This window comes from Ursus americanus, chromosome 16 (genome assembly GCF_024610735.1).
Source record: "Ursus americanus isolate L20-20 chromosome 16, mUrsAme1.1.p, whole genome shotgun sequence".
Lineage (NCBI taxonomy): Eukaryota > Metazoa > Chordata > Mammalia > Carnivora > Ursidae > Ursus > Ursus americanus.
In genome coordinates, this window is record NC_142142.1 from 40,652,673 (window position 1) to 40,665,592 (window position 12,920).

General features: G+C 47.4%; 1 protein-coding gene across 3 annotated transcripts in view; it reads left to right on the forward strand.

Moving 5' to 3' along the window:
• The first annotated feature begins 862 nt into the window (after nucleotides 1–862).
• KCNJ1 (potassium inwardly rectifying channel subfamily J member 1) overlaps nucleotides 863–12,920 on the forward strand; it is a 30,089-nt gene continuing 18,031 nt past the window's right edge. For 2 of the 3 annotated variants that reach the window (XM_087868283.1, XM_045783760.2), the window contains exon 1: nucleotides 863–1,086. The gene's annotated coding sequence lies outside the window, so the exon portion shown is untranslated. The remainder of the gene's footprint in view (nucleotides 1,087–12,920) is intronic. The other variant, XM_045783757.2, reaches the window with a different exon arrangement.

The following is a 12,920-nucleotide window of genomic DNA, read 5'->3' on the forward strand; positions in this document are numbered from 1 at the left end:
TTCTTTTCATCCCTGAGACCCGAGTAGAGTCCGAAACCTCATATCATCCAGCGTGGTGTTGATTGAAGAAGAAGGGGGCAGACAGGGGAGGGATGTGTGGCCTGCCCATGTCCTGCACCACCACGCCCGACCACTCCATGGAAACAAAGTGACAGCTCGTTAAGGAGACAGTTTCGGATGCTCCAGGGCGTGACCAGCAGTGCAGTGAGTGGCGCTCCAGGGAGGACACCATGACAAGGCGGAACAGAGAGCACCTCAGGAGGAGTAAGATAAGACCCCTCCGTCAGCATAGACTAGAGGGAGGTGGGCCCTAGGGTTTGGGGTGGGAAGGAGGAAAGAAAAGCGATGCTTGGGGTATGGTGGCTTTCGTGAGAGTTTACTCAATGCCAAGTGCATCGCATACATTATCTCACTGCCCATCAGGGACCTCAGAGGGTGAGAATCTAGGAATGTGGCCGCAGGTGACCCAGTTGGGAGCGCTAGGGACTGCTCCCAGTCTGTTCGGTAGAGTCCCTGCTACAAAGCTCTACATTGTGCTGGGACCAGGGACACACATGAATGATCAAGAGAAGGGAAGGTCAGGGCAGTCTGACCATTTGTGGTCATTGAGTGAGTCACTGAGTGGGAAAACTTTGGAGGGGCTCCTTGGGGACCCCCAATGCCCACACCTGGGCCTATGTGGACATGAACGCAACCTCATGCGTTTGACTTGGGACACTGTCAGGTTGAGCAAACAGGCCTTCTCGTTCCAAACCATGGTTCCATAAACAAATCTTTCTTAATTAGCCCTGGCAGCTCAACACCTCTGCTGTATCTAGCTCATTCCACCGCCACGCCTACTCTTGTTGGATCCAGTTCTAAAGTAAACTATGTTCTTTGAGAGCTGTTGCATACAGATGAGTTGGCAGCCGGTCTGAGCTGACCCACAGACTCGTAAAAACCAACAGGGCCTCAGCACCCTCACCCCGGATACCCAAACTCTTGGACCAGAGGTGCAAGGTCTTGCCCACATCAAGGATCCGGATGCTTTCTTGAGGACCAAGACGTTGAGTTTTTATCTCTACACTTATTCTGGCAATCCATGAGGTAAGGGGGAGAAATGCCGTATGGTCTCTTTGTAGAAAAAAGAAGTTAATTTGGGGGGAAATTTAACCCTCTTTTCCGTACTTCAAGTCTAGACAGACTGTCCACCACTCCTGGGGGGTTAGAAGTGTGTTTTAACTTGCTCACTTAATGCTCTCGATCTCCTGATCACACGTGGATTACAAGCTGTGAGCTTCATCCCTTGGTCATCTCTCAGCCCCAAGTGGGAACACAGGGGGAGCCTCGGGTCCCACCGTGCCTGGTTCCATGGTCTTCCCTTCTTGGTAGCAGAGATATGGGCAAGGATTCTGTCCCTGATAGCATCCTTTCCATGGCTGCAGAGCCTTGCATAACAGCAAGACGTCCCTCAGATCTTCTCCATCATGAAAGCAGAGGATAAAATGCTAATAAGGTCTATTATGGAAAAGGAGCAAGCCTTATCTGGGTGAATTGTGTTGGTAAGACATTTTGCTTACCTTCCCCCAGATGCCTCTCCTTCCTTTGATGAAACATGGCCTGATTGTGAGTGAATGCGTTTGGATTTCTCAGCATTTGCTCAGCTCCCTAAATTTCTGCTGTGACAAATGCTCTGTAGCAGTGGGTGGCAACCGTTTCCTTAATGCTCTGCTTTATATGAGCCCACAGTGAACAGGCAGGGAGCCCCCTTCTCCCAACATCTCTGTTGCACAGATTCTAGGCAGAGTTGCTCCAAAGAAGTTTGTCTTTTGCAATAGGCAAGCTTTGGGGAAATAATTTTCTTCTTCTTTACTTGGTTGTACAAAATAGAGCAAAACGTGGTGATTGTGGTAAGGGGGCCATTTCAGACAAGAATTTATCCAGGTTCGCCAGCGGGAGCCCTCCCTTCAATCATGGGCTTGGCTCGCCTTGTCTTGCTCTATGATGTTTTGTGACAGTGTTAGCCTCACTCGGTCAGCTTCAGTTTTTCAAAGCAGAGTGAGGTAGGGGTATCTGAGAAGGTGCGAGACATCAGAAAAAAAAAAAAAGAAAGTTTTTTATACTTCAAGGCATAAAGATGGATTTTTTTCTGTGTAAGGAAGCAGTCCAAGTCCGTTTAGGGGCAGGGCTGAGCTTGTAAGAAGCACAGTGAATGGATTCCTTGTGAATGGTTCTTGGAGCTTTGGTGGCGTTTGGTTTTTCCTGGATTTTTTAAAATTTAGTATATAAGATACTGTAATTGCCAAGAATGCTTTGCTCTGCAAGAGCCAAAACTCAGAATTTCTCAAGCATGTCACTTTCCTGTTCTCAGCAATTCAGTTTTCTATGCTAGGTTACAATTCTACCCTGGACCTTTTCACAGCTCAGTGATTTTCCAGATTCAGCTTTGACTCCCATGCTTCGCCTTTTACCTGCCCCATGACTTCTGTGGATTCAATGCTTCCTAATTCCTTCTCTTCACGTTTGCAGTGGGATTGCTTATCTGTCTCAGCAGGTTGACCCTGAGTTTGACCCAAACCTCAAGCCTCTTGCTGCTACCATTTAAGACGCTAATGATGACTACTGCCTTTCTTCTCTTCAATATGGTCCTCATTAATATCATTATTATACATACAGTGTTTTTTCCTCATTTGCTTTTCAACAAGCTTATAATGAGCCCCCATGATGCTGTGGGAACTATGCTAGGTCCTGGGAAATTACTGAACAGCCCCGGTTCTCACAGCACTTACCGTTGAGGGGGCACACACATGGGAACAGGTGATTACATTCCAGCAGGATACATACGATGATGCATGGGGACTGCTACACAGCAGTGTAGTCATGACATAATCACTGCATGCACGGGAAGGACATCCTACTTTGCCTGAAGAAGTCCTTCTGGAGGCATAATCCTCAGCTCCCTTGGTAGGCAGGATGGGGCTGCTGGAGGCAGAAGGAAAAGCATTCCAGAACAAGGAACTAGCACTTACAAAATTACGGAGTCAGGAGAGAGTCTATGAGCAGCAGACACAAGGAATAGCAAGCTGGCATGGCAGAGGGTGGGTGGCACGGAGAAGGGTGAGGAAAGATGACACGGAAGAAGTTGCAGAGAGAATGCACGTGAGAAGGGACCTTGTGTGGGGTGCAAGGAGCTCAGGCAGTATCTCGAGGGTAGTGGGAGACCATGTAAGATGATATTTACACTTTAGAAAGTTTGCTTTGTTCCCAAAGTGCAAGGTGAATTGGGCTGGGGTAAGACCAGTGCCAGGGAAACCATTAGGAGATTCCTACGAGGCAGAACCCACAAGATCTAGTGGCAGATTGGCTGCTAGGACCAAATGTAGCTCTGAAATAGAAACTTGGGAGTCAGCTGGTCTCATTCGAGAAATTTCCCCAAAGTCCACATGATGACCAAACTTTGAATGGAAAAGAGCATTTTCTTTACATTTGCCTTCACACATCCACTATGGCCTCTTGGGTGCAGAGACATGAATTAATGATCCCCCTATATTATGGGGAGTCAGTGACTGTGTAGGGCAGGTGCCAACGGTCATGTGCTTTTCTGCTCCACTGAAATGCATGCCTGTCTGGGGAGAAGGAGAATTTTCAGCAGACTGAGTCTGCATCCCTTCCCCCCCCCCCCGAGTACCTATGCCTTCGATGAGGCATTGCCCTGGATCCCTGCTGAACCCCAGTGTTGCCCCATAGGAGGCAGGGCAGAAAACGTGGCAGTCCTTATTGTGGAAGCTTGAAGCTGGGACAGTATCAGAAATAACAATAGAACTGCTGAAATTTAGAAGCCCTTGTACCTACGATTAATTGTCCAAATGTATTCCCACTTAAAAGGCATCAGATACTAAGCTGTCTTTCCTGCGGATTATTCCTGAGAGTGAATGCTATTTTCAGTCTTATTTTGCGGGAAAGTAAACAAGACAGAGAGGAGGGGAAGGGAACTTAGTGTCTTCTGAGTGTTTCTGAACATGGTCACGTGGGACACGATGATGTTTGTAAGACTTGCTGGGGTTAGTGGAGAAGCTGCTGTAGCTGGAGGCTGCTACCTCAGGCCTAGACATTCGTTTCAGGCCCAGTGTGGCTTCAAGGGTCAGGAGTCAATGTCTTAGTGCTCATGACACCCTACAGGCACACCGAAAAGCTCAGGGCTGAGCAATTGGAGTCAAGTCACAGGGGCAGTTAGTGGCAGAGCTGTGACTCGTATCAGCCATATATGCCTCCTCCTTTCACTTGGCTCATGGGTGACAGGTCTTGAAATATTAAGCAAGGTCTTATGGTTCATAATATCTGGAAAAATCAGCACCATGGGGTTTAAGTCCTGATCTGCTTTAGGCTAGCCACTTTAAGGCAACTCTAGAACTTTCTCCCTAGAGCTAAGTCCTGGGGTCCTGACAGGGACTCAAAGAGATTCCAGCTTAGTTTCCATTAGGCCCAAGAAGAAGAATATGCCAGAATATGCCTTGTATTGCTAGTTCAAGTAACTATAGAATGAATTTATTGGCTCAGAAATCAAAGTTTTCCCAGTAATTAACTGAGGATAGTTGAACATAGTAATTAGTTTTAAAGACTTCTGCTTAATACCTTCTCTTTTTCCCATACCAGCTGGGCATTGCAGAGGGGGGGTGACGGTCAGCTTGATAAGGGGCTTGAGGGAAAGCCCAGAGGGACCATCTACCTTCATCTCCAGGCCAATAAAATTATTCCAATTTTACACGTTGAGAAAAGACAGTCCTGGACTATGATAAGTTAGCCTAAGCCAAAGTGTAAGAGGAAAGGATGTAGACCTTCCCAGTCTGCTTTGTCTTTTGGGATCTATAAGATTCATGAATAATATTAGCTCTGCTCTAGATAGCAAAAAAGTGGTTGACTTGATTGTGTAGTTCATAATCCTCAAAACAAGCAGGGAGTGTGTGGAAACTGGAAAAACAAAACCGACAAACACCTAGGAAGAAAGAAAGAAAGAAAGAAAGAAAGAAAGAAAGAAAGAAAGAAAGAAAGAAAGAAAGAAAGAAAGAAAGAGATGAAGGACAAATTAGTGTGGAGACATATAAGAGGTAGACCCCTAGAAAAGTCAACAATAAACAGAAAATAACCTTAAGGTCAAAGGGCTCGTAGGAGTCCATTCTCGGCTCCAGATGGAATGATCCTAAGCCATCCTTGCTGAGCTCATTATGAAAAACGTCCAGAGAAAGTGTCGCTGTCCTTGCTGTTGCCTTGTCAAAATCTGTGAGCAAATAAAGAGAGCACTGCCCTTCTACGTGAAATTCTCTGGTTCTGTTTGAGGAGTAAGGGGGAAAAAAATGCAGAGACTGGGCAACTTCAAGACTATTGAGAGTCCACAGATGTTTGACCCCAAGTAGTTGCTCCTGGAAACTCCTACTAAGGACTCAAATTGTTAATATAAAATTCAACCCAATAGCATCACAATAAAAAACAGAGCATTGGAACTAACTTTAAACAATCATTCTAAAGATTCATCAAGTCCAGCTCACCCACTGTGCAAAAGAAGAAACTAAGATCTAGAGGAGCGAATTGACTTGCTCAGAGTCCCCAGGAAAAATACCAGCCTGAATTCACCCAATGCCGTTTTGGGTCAGTAACTTTCTTGCTCAGAGAAGCCTGTTGTTATTTTCCTAAAATGGTTCCCAGGATGTAAGAGTCTGCCTCAGTGGGCATGCGCACATATTATGTCCTGTAGTTATCAACCTTGTAAATTTTGCATTCTACTTAGATGCATGTGCCCTTATGCTTCTAAAACAAGATTCTTCCTGCATACCCTCTGAAACACAAGCCAGAAATTTCCATTTATTTAGAATTTCCCCGTGTCCACCCCCTCCCTCACTTGCAATTGCACAAAGACCAGTGTTTCTTGGCTTGCATTCAGGAATTGTATTTACCAGGGTGTATCAGTGTGGCACCATAACCCCAGGGAGCAGATTTAAATATGCAACACAATGTGGTTGAAAGCAACAGGTTAATACTGTCTTTGCACTTAGAACAACCAAAGCTCTCTCAGGTGACTACCCCTAGGGGAAGACTCATGGTTCACTGCCCTTGATTAAATTCTTGGGAGCTTTCTGGCTTTATCCAGATCTGCCATTTGTCCTTGAGGAGCTCGACAGAATCTGGAAACCATGAATAACTGTTGCTAACTTCTCACAGGAAAAGTCCCTGAAAGTTGGTCCCTTGGAGTTTAAGTCCAGTGATGTTATGTTCAGAGAGATAAGAGTAATCCCAGTTTTGTGCTGGACGGTGCATTCGACCACTTCAGGGATCAAGGTATTTTGATGCTGTTAGGGAGCTGGACCGCTGATGAATTATGCATACAGTAGAGAGAGATCATATTGGATTCAGAGATAAGTCACAGGAATGGTCCAAAGGTCACCTCAGAAGGCCTCTGGGGAAGTCCATGCTGTGTTGGGCTTTTCTAAAGTGTGAAGACACAATCCTCACCCTGCAGAAGTTTCGGTCTCACTGGAAGGACGGGTGTGAGGGACAGCTATGAGTGTGGCACATTCTTACTGGTGGGCACATTCTCTCTTCCTGAGTCTGTTTCTAGGTTGGCCTGAGTGAGGTGAAGTGGTTGGTCTCCTCTTGCAGCCACTCCATCCTCTCAGATGGAGGGGAGAACAGAAGCCCTGAGAGGTACAAACTAAGAAAGCTTACCTGGACCAGGTCCAAGAATCCCTTCAGGGGCTGGGCTCTTCATGCTCCTTTGCCTTGCCCAGATCCCACTGTGTGGGAGATGCAAGGTTTCCTTCCAGAGCCAACGCAAACACTCACCGCTGTGAAGACTCTGATGAGATGAAGTCCACTGAGGAAAGAGGCTGGCTGAGAAGTGGAGAAAAATGTGCACAGGATGTGGATTTTATTCACCTTTTTATACATGTAGTCTTTTGGCTGGGTATTTCCAGCCTCTGGTGGTCTTTGCAGTTTTGGATTTCTACAGACAAAGATGCTTCTTCAAGTGTCTAGTAGCAGTAAAGGGAGGGGTATGGTGAGGTGAGGGACATGTGCCGGGTCCGGGCTGGCACCTGGAAGAATGTGAGTGGGGAGATCCAGCACTCGGGGCATGAAGTGGCCCCATTCCTCCTGGGGACTCTGCCTACAGTGGCAGTGAAGTGAAGATGGGAAATGGGTCGCCATTTGAGAAGGTCGGTCAAGGGCAGTGGGCTAAAATTGCTTTCCAATATAGGCAGGGGCTGGTTTTCTTACACCTACTGAAGAGAAGATGACCGTGGATTCAAATCTCAGCCTAAGGATTTGAGTAGCTGTCAAGGAGAAGCTTGAGAAGCCGTAGAGGTGTTGAGAGTCAGGAAGAGATCTCAGAGGGAACTGGGGTCCTTATGGAATCATGGAACCTGTGTCCATCTGTCTGGGAGGTGGTTCAGGGGCTGCCAGCCTACAGGCAGGGCATGACTCTGTGTTCTTGGAATTCTCTTCCCCTCCTGGGTCTTGGAAGGGGGCTTATCATGAGCTCCCGACTCTCGTCTTGTGTCCTTGCACCACAGACATGAATCCCCAGTGACCCCACTGGGTCTAGTGGCTTCAAGGAGCAAATATGTGTTTCTAATGATGCAGTTTAAGTGTGTCTCAGGGACAGCCACTTCTGACTACCTCCCCTTTCTTCTGCTGCCTGGCTCTACAGGATGAATGAGCCTTAGAGCTTTCTTCCTGCCTGAGGCCCCAAAGACCCCAGAAGTGCCATAAACCCCAGGCAGTTAATAGATCAAGGCTTCTTCCCACCTCCCCTGCCACCCGCCCCTCTGTGTCCTGCCTGCTCTTGGCCCTGCTGCTTGGCTCTGGCCTCCTCATTCCTGAATATTGGCTGCTCTGTCGTAAGTGGTGCAATTCCAACCAAACCGCCCCTACCTGGCCCGATCATCCCTCCTCGGTGTGTGTGTGGGGGGGGTGAGCGATGCTGCAGGAAGCAGACCTCTTCAATCCCCTCAGCTGGCCACCTCACTGCAGCGGAGTCCAGCGGAAGCTGGCCTGCAGTGGTTCTGTCTTTGCCTGCTTAGCCATGTGGGCAAGGGGGCCCCGGGGACTTCAACAGCCAGACCACGGAAAGGCTAATTTCCAAATGCAGATACAGGAAAAACCCAGGCATAGTTCATTGTGGACTAGACACCAGATGCCTGGCCATCCAAGGCCCTGCCTGTGACCAGGGATGGAGAGGTGGCATAGCACCCAACAGAGGGAGGCTGCTTTCACCTCTGCACCCCCGACTCTCCTGCCCCGGAGTCCGTAAAAGCAATCCCACTGTGCATAGCATGTTTTTGCTTTGCAAAGTGTTCTAGGCAGGGCCAGCAATGTGGCCGCCATGCCTCAGCGAGGGAGACGACGGCATCAGGACCCGGGCTGCTAGTGGCCGGTCACAGGAGTTGGTCAGGACAGAGCCCCCGGTCCCTGCGATCTTCCTCAGCATCACACCTGGGTTTCAGAGCCTCTCACTTTCCGGAGCAGCTCCACACCGTTTCCTTCCTTCTGCTCTCCTTGCCTCCTGCTAGCTCCTGCCCCGCACTGAGAACCTCCAGGCTGTGCAGCCCCGGACCCCCTAGTCAAGCTGATGTGGGCCCCAAGGACGCCCCTCTCTGCAGTGGCAGTGGTGGCTTTTCAATATTCCAACTGGTGACACCACCACTTTTTTTCAGAGACAACCTTCTGAAATCCCTGATGTAGGGAGAGCAGGGAGACTTCCCGAGTTCCTCCAACCGTCTCTTCCTGCAAGTCACATCCACATTTAAAAATGCGTTCATTTCCCTACATATTCACCCCACCCTGCTCCACCTATGAAATATCAGGCATTTATGTGAGGCGGAAAGTTACTGCTTCTGTTTTAAATTGTTGACATAGGCAAGATTCTTCATTGGAAAACTGCTACGACATCATATTATCCCTTCAGTCATAAAGTTCTTTCTTATGTCTAACTGAGCTCCCTATTTTGCAATTCCAACTCATTTTTATATAGTCTGTCACTCATCCATCTGAATTTTCCCAAACACAATATCATTTTATCTGTACAGTGATCCCGGGAGGTAGATAATACTATTACTGTTATTTGATAGGTGGGAAAACTGAAGCTTGTTGTGTGCCCATCGTAGTGGGGAGGCAGCTCCTTTCAGAGTTCTCCAGGTTTTCTAAGTCTGCCTGAAATTCTAGAACTCTCTGAACAGTGCCCTGGGCTGGCGGGGCTGCAGGGAACAAGGGAGCCCGCCTGGCCTGGGGTTTGTGAGGAGGCCGACTTTGAGCTTGCCCTTGGCCTCAGTGAGAACCTTTCTTCTCTCATCTTGGCATTGCTACCCCCACTGTCTTTGGTGCCCCCCTGATTACTTGTACAAGGTCACCCCCAGTTACTGTGGCTTTCTTAACCCTCAACACGATCTATAATTACCGTGTTTATTTGGTTCCTTTTTGTTATCTGTCCAGCTTTCTCTACCTCCCTGAACATCAGTCTTGTTCATACTATATCCCAGGTGCCCTGCACAGAGCCTGGCACGTGGTAGACTCTTAATAAGTATTTACTGACAGAAGGACAAGGAAGAACAAGCAAAGGAAGAGCAAGCAAGAAAGATAGAAAGAAGGGAAATAATTGGAAGACCTGTCTTTCCCCTCGGCCTTCCTGCTTTCCTCCCCTACTGTGGATATTGGAATTCATGCATCGTAGGGACCAAATCTTATGGGACTTGTGGTAGAAGGATCTAGAAGACTTGGGATCTCATCCCAGCTCTGCCTCCTATGAGCAGTCTAACCTCCCTATGCCTCACCTCCTCCCTTGTAAAATAGAGATAATTATATCTACTTCATGGGGTCACTGTGAGGATTAAATGAAATAATTTCTGCAAAACCAGTTTCCAGCACATGGTACATATTCGGCAAGTGTCATTCCCTTTCCCCTGAAGTAATTTCAACATTCCAACCTCAGTCCTGCAAAGTAAAATCAAACCCTGCAGCGTGCCTCCAACCACATATGAGAGGCTATCTGCCCAGCTGGTATGAGGACCTTGTAGAGAATACACAGCCAGCCTTCTGTCTGTGCCAAAGAAACTCACATTGGAAGGGATGCATTTTAATGAGTTTCTTCCAGTAATTAAACCCAAGGGACACATAGACCAGTTGAAACTACAGTAGGCTGAATTCTAACTTTCTAGCTCTGTGAACTTGGATTAATAACTCGGCTTCTCTGATCTTTGATTTTCCCCTCTACACACTTGGAATAATAATGATGTTGTCCATGTCATAGAGCAGTTGTAACTGTTGAGTGTACTCATGGAGAGGGCCTGGAATATAGTAAGGTCCATAAGTGTTAGCTACTGTTGATCCATGGGTTAGAGGAAGAACTACCCCCATATTAAACTAGATTCAAGAAAACTTCATGGAACCTTCATTAATTGCCAGTTACTTTTATTCATCTTTTTGTTTTGTTTTATGAACATGGAGCTCAACGCAGGGCTTGAACTCAAACAACCTTGAGATCAAGACCCGAGCGGAGATCAAGAGTTGGCCCTTAACCAAGGGAGCCACCCAGGCACCCCTCCTTTCATCTTTTAATAACACTGAAAGATACAGCCCTTTCCCATTTTCATTCATTCATCACTCCATCCATTCAACAAAAACTAGCTTTAGGCCCAGAAACGTGTGCCAGTCTAACAGTGGTTAATTGTCAGTACAGTATGGTGGTGTGCAGTTGACTTATTTAAGGGCTATTCTCCATATCTTTCCTTTCAGGGCTCAGCGCTGGATTGCACACTTTCTAGGAGTGGGGCTTTTCTCTGGGCACTTGTGCTTGGCCATTAGCGTGCACCGTCTCGTCTCCTCGCTTCCAGCTACCCTTGCATGCTGACGGGGGCCAGCCCAGGGCCTCACTGAGCTCTTGCACTGTGGCCCTGCTCTCTCCATTTCAGCCACCTCTTCAGCTTCTCTGAGCTTTTGCACGTGGTTCAGCAGCTTTTGCACTCTTAAAAACTTTAAATCCAAAACTGAGCAAATCCATGCTAAAAACGGGAGGTTTTCTGATCATGTAAATGAGTTCTCAAAAACACATGCATTTCTTATACACATTTCCAAGCACAGCATTGGGTTCCATATACATGAGATATATGTGCCACGACGCATTGTAGAAAATCTAAGCTTAACTTTGAAAGACACGAGAAAAAATGCCCACAAACACACACAATGCTTATGAACACGCACGATCTATCTCCTTGCCAACTATTGGCATTGGCATTTATGAATTCACCATGTGTCATTTTCATACCAGCACTGGATGTTTGTTTATTTGGTCATTCGTTGGGTGAGCAAATAAAAAATGTGTTTGGCTGCAATTTAGAGGTAAATCGCTTCTCTCTCTCTCTCTCTCTCTCTCTCTCTATCTCTCATGTGCACAGCCCAGAGGGTGCTGTGGATATAAATGGTAAACAGATCAGACCAAGTCCCCACACTGTCCTTTCAGCCAAGGGAAGACATGGACTTTCACTCATTCAAGAAATATTTGTCGCATTCCCATTATAGAAGTAGGTGTTGAGGATGCAGAGGACAGTGAGGTGGGCTGCTCTCCGGGAGGGCACTTTCTAATGAAGGCAAGATAGACAGGAAGTAAACACGTAATAAAGAGGTGAACAAACAAGTTGACATGTGTAGTGATAAGAGATGGAAAGAAGCTAAAGCAGAATGGAGTGGCAGGGTTGGCGAGGCAGGGGGCGCCATCTTAGATTGGATGTTGAGGGGCCCTGTTGTTGGGTTTGGTGTGGCTGAGTCCTGAGTGAAGGGAAGGAGCTGGCCATGGGAAGGCCCAGAGCAGAGAATTCCAGAATGAGGGAACAGCACGTTGAAAGACGAGGGCAGGATGTAGCATGGCACGTTTGAGCAGCAGACTTAGTGGAAAGACCGTGATATGAGGTGGGGCTGGAGAGTAGGGCAGAGCATGGGTCATATTGGGCCTTGAGGTCATAAGGGCGAGAGGAAGCTGAGAGAGGCTTTAGCAGGGCAGCAACATGATCTGATTTGGGGAATGTATCATGGGGAGGACGGAGAGCCAGCAGAGAGATCCTATAGCCCCCTCAAGAACTTACATGGTTGGGACAAATGTGGCAGCAACAGGGATGGTGTGAAGAAGACAGATAGGTTCTGGATATGGTTTGTCGAAAGAGCAGATGAGGCTTGCTGATGAATCTTGCTGAAGCGGGGATGAGAGAAAGAAAAGAATCAAGATTGAATCAAGGTTTTGCTTGAAGTGGGTGGTCATACCATTGACCGAGTTGAGGAAGGCCCCAGTGAAACAAAATCAATTATGACATAGCTTGTATCAGGTGCTAAGAAGGAAAGGAGGAAGGTGCTAGAAGCATTTTTTGGAGAATTTTCAACCCAAGGTGATCGTACCCAGATGTGCTGCCCAGGTACTCGGCGGAGAAGATGCACCTTCCCCCCTACCCCTCAGTCCAATGTTCACGGGATCTGAACTCCTGCTAAGAGCTTTTAGAGAAAGGTGCCATCGCCAAGCCATGAGCTCCAGCTGCCTCTGGATCTGGAAGTCTGGTCATGCTAACCTCAGAGGAAATTCAATTGGTCTGGCACAATTGCATCTTCATGTTCTAATCCAATTTCATCGATTTATGGGCAATCTTTTTTTTTTCTGGTCCTTGGCCTTTTCTCCCCTTTGTTAATTTTTCCCTAGCAGCCAAATAGACAAACTCTCCCCCTATGCCTCAGGTATGCAAAAATAGGCCTCATTGGTCCCTTTTCAAGCAGCCAAGAGCCTGTTATTTCCCCTTCCCAGAGGTTCTGGTGGGAAAGCCTTCTTGATGAGCCAGGGGGGCAGAGGTGAGGAAGGCAGAAGAACCCTACCAAGGCCTGGAATCTCTCCCAGGCAAGACTACATGCCCTTCCCAGCA